Source organism: Octopus bimaculoides, chromosome 5 (genome assembly GCF_001194135.2).
Source record: "Octopus bimaculoides isolate UCB-OBI-ISO-001 chromosome 5, ASM119413v2, whole genome shotgun sequence".
Classification (NCBI taxonomy): domain Eukaryota; kingdom Metazoa; phylum Mollusca; class Cephalopoda; order Octopoda; family Octopodidae; genus Octopus; species Octopus bimaculoides.
The window spans coordinates 66,946,781-66,950,786 of record NC_068985.1 but is presented as its reverse complement, the minus strand read 5'-3'; the positions used below and the strand labels follow the sequence as shown (position 1 = coordinate 66,950,786).

The window sequence follows — 4,006 nt, the reverse complement described above, 5'->3', positions numbered from 1 at the left end:
TATATACATATACATATGCATGTATTTGTATAAATAATATATATAGTATATGTGCGTTAGCCGGTATAAATTATTATTATTTAGGGATCCTTCTGAATTGACGGGCACCACTTCTTTTCTTAACGGAACACTTTCAAACTTGAGATACTGGTAGAATGTGTCGTATACAAAATCTTTTTCTCTTAGCCTTCTTAACAAAAATTTCTATATTGCAAGTTATTTCATGTTAAAGTTGTCGTATTTCTGTAATTTCAACCAATCACTGACGTCTGTTCAGCTGAATTCAGTTACTGCTGCTTTTGTAAATAATATTTTTTGCCGGTGTCAAGATCGTTATTCCCTGGAAATTATATCGTTATTCCCTAGTAAGGGTTTAGGGTTTTAGAGTTAGGGTTCGGGTTTTAGAGCTAAGATTAGGGTTAAGGTTTTAAGGTTAGGGTTAGGGTTAGGGTTTTAGGTTAGGGTTAGCGTGAGGGTTAGGGTTAGGGTTATGAGTTAGGTTATGGCAAAAATAATCATAACCCTAACCCTAACCCTAACCCAAACCCTAAAACTAACCCTAACCCAAACCCTAAAACTAACCCTAACCCTAAATCCCTAAAGCTAAAACCAGTACAAACGCACGAACGATGTTATAAATAACATCACCGCTGATAGCTTTTGTTGATAAACAACGGCACTAATTTTATTCAAGGGAAAATATCCCATTACACCGGACAACGTGTGGTGTTCACAATTCACAGCAGTAATGGTTTTCACCTCAATAGACGTCAGTGATTGGTTGAAATTACCGAAATATGACAATTTTTACATGAAATAACTTCGAATACAAAAACATTTATCTGTTCTATACCATAAAATATACAAGTATACGAAGTTTGAAAGTATTTCGGTACCAAAAACACTACACAAAACATAAATGAAAAGTGGTGCCCGTAAATTCAGAAGGATCCTAATTTATTAATATTTCCTGTTTTCATTGCTTCAGTTATGGTTATATGAATGAAATGGAGTTATCTGAATTATGAGAACAACGATTAACTCTTATCGTTTATGAAATGTCTGATAGAAGTGATCGCCTCTCATTTAAATGTATTTGTAAATTCCGGTAAAATCTTTATTTTTATTTTAGGCTGTTACAAGCGTATAATTCCTACTTGAAAGCACTTTTACTGTAAGCTTTATAACTTGAAATCGGTGAGCTTTCTATTAGCTGTAATTATACGTGATACATTTCATATAATTACTGATGACTTACTGTTGCTATAGTATTAGGTTAGGTCGTCGAGTATGAAAGTTGTATTAAGGTATATGGTAAACTTTGCCAGTCTCTCATTTTGCGCTATTATTATATTTAGACAATCTTCCATATTTGTTAGAAAGCTGACACATTTTTTCTATTATTCTAACTCATTTTGCGCTTTATAAAATATTTATAACTCATTTTTTGCTATTTTTGTTTAGAGATGGTGAAGTCAGATATTCTTACAGTGTTTAAATATGAGTTCTTTCTTAGAAATACAGCATCACAGGCAGCTGGGAATATTAATGGATATTTCATTCTAATGTTATTACACAGCAAACAGTATCAAATTGGTTTGTAAAATTTCGTTGTGGTTACTTTGTCCTCACAAATGATCAACACTGTCGGCCAGAAACAAAGGTAGATAATGACGAACAGAAAGCCACCATCGAGTCAGATCCATCTCAAAGTGCCCGTGAAATATCGTTGTTGTTTGGTGTTAGCAAGGAAATGATATTGACTCACCTAGTTCAAATCATTAAAGTGACAAAGGTGGATAAGTGGGTTCCACATGAACTCAATGAAGATAAGGAACCGCAACGTTTGGAAGCTTGCATGATGCTACTTTCTAGTCACAAAAATGATCATTATTGAATCGAACTGTAACATGTAATGAGAAATAGATCCAATACAACAATCGTAAACGTTCAGCACAATGGTTGGACAAAGACCAGCCACCAAACAGTCCAAAATGCAAAATTCATCAAAAGAAGATGATGGTGTATGTTTGGTGGTCTGGCGTAGGTGTGATGCATACTGATTTCATTAAACCTGGCCCATCAATCATGGGCGAGGTATACTGCAGTCAACTGGACCAAATGATACAGAAACTTACAAAAAGAAAACAGCCTAGATTAGTTAACAGATCCACTCCTATTTTATTGCAAGACAATGCCAGACCACAGGTCGCAAAAATGACATTGGAGAAACTACAAGAGTTGGAGTTGGAAGTTCTCCGTCATCCATCATACTCACCTGATCTTGTCCCCACTGATTACCACTTCCTCCAGAATTTGGATAACTTTTTGACAGGAAAAAATTTTAATTCCGACGATACTGTAAAACAAGCCTTCCAAGATTTTATTGACTCTAGATTTCTAGGGTGTTACAGTTCCGGGATGGACCAGCTACCGCTGAAATAACAAAAGTGTATTGACAATATGGGTGCATACTTTGATGAATAAAACTATTCCTTGTGTTTATAAAGCATTAGCAAGTTTGTTTTTTTTTTCATTTCTATAAATTTCATACTTGACGATCTAATAGAACTCTACTTGATAGATTACACTAGCAGTTGGAATTCTTTTGCTCCAGAAATTTTGACATTCATTGTTTATAAATACCTCGATGGTACCTTCGAAATTTATTGCAAGAACTGATGCCCTATATTTGTATTTTGTAAGATTTAAGTCGCATTTCGTCGCTTCACTCTATTTGTACCACTATAATTTTCTCCGGTTTTGTTGCTACATGTTTTACTGTCAGCATAAAACATTAGCGAAAGAGGATTTTGAAATTGACTGTGCTCCACCTATAATATATAACTGTATCTCTTGTGCAGATAATTATTTGTTACTTTTTATTCTTTATAATATCATATAAATATTTATTTATGTTAATGTGTTTCATTTAAGAAACATGCAAAAAAAAGCTAGAAGAAAGCAGACATCATAGTATGATTTTCATTTATTCATCAATCTCATCTAACAAATACGAAACTCTTTTGTTCATATTGTATACTGGTCAAGAAAACATTGTCCTCACGTTACGTATTAGTGGAAGACTCACGAAGTTAACCTTCAAAATGAAACACGCAGTATTGAAGACTATCACTTATTAATAGAATAAATTAAACACATCTTATAGCTATATAGTTACCATAGGTCGAGTTCAGGGATAGGGATATTTGCAGTGGACTGAGATTCTTGATCACTGAACCATGCTTGCGGGTTTAACAACAATATTTAGTATTAGCAAAATTGCCTTCTCACTTTTGTTTCATATAAAATGCAGAATATTTTCACGATGCACCTTCAGTAGGCTTTTTTGTTGTATCTCTTTGTACTGCTCTTATATTTGTTCGATAACAGTGTTGTTGATATCAAGATGCCGTTTCTTAAAGTCCAGTTATACACTTGAACAACCCAAAATATAGATATTAAAATCGCTTGCAGTTTCTATATATTATGAAAGAAATTTTGTGTCTGTTAATTACAAGCAGATATATGCCTCTTTAGGAACTTGTTGGGGAAAAAGAGACGGTTGATATATTTTACTGGCAATAAATGTTTGTTTTCGAATATAATATAATGAGATCAGAAAATTATTGAAAGTTTGTCAATATATAATTGAATATGTAAAAAAGAAATGAAAAGAAAATTTTCATTAAAGAATGAAGGTAACGTAATTGAAAATATTGGCGTATATAAATATCAGAAATAAGAGAAGAAATATAGAATACCAAGATATACAGTTGGATAGTTATCAGAAATTAACAAGCAAAAACAAGAGAAATCTTTTCAAAAACGTAAGATCGTTCGTTTGATAAGCTACAGCGAAAGCTGAAGCAGAATAAATAAACTGATGGGACATGAATGTCAATTATTGGTAGTAGAATATAAATTACATCAATAAAGCAATTGAGTATACAAAAAGAAAAAGCTAACAGTTCTTCAGAAGATACTAAATGAGAAAACAATGACA

The 4,006-nt window shown here is 32.9% G+C and overlaps 1 pseudogene; it reads left to right on the top strand.

The window, feature by feature from the left end:
- Window positions 1–1,466: 1,466 nt before the first annotated feature.
- On the top strand, window positions 1,467–2,475 carry LOC106878024 (histone-lysine N-methyltransferase SETMAR-like; annotated as a pseudogene).
- The last annotated feature ends 1,531 nt before the right edge of the window (window positions 2,476–4,006 follow it).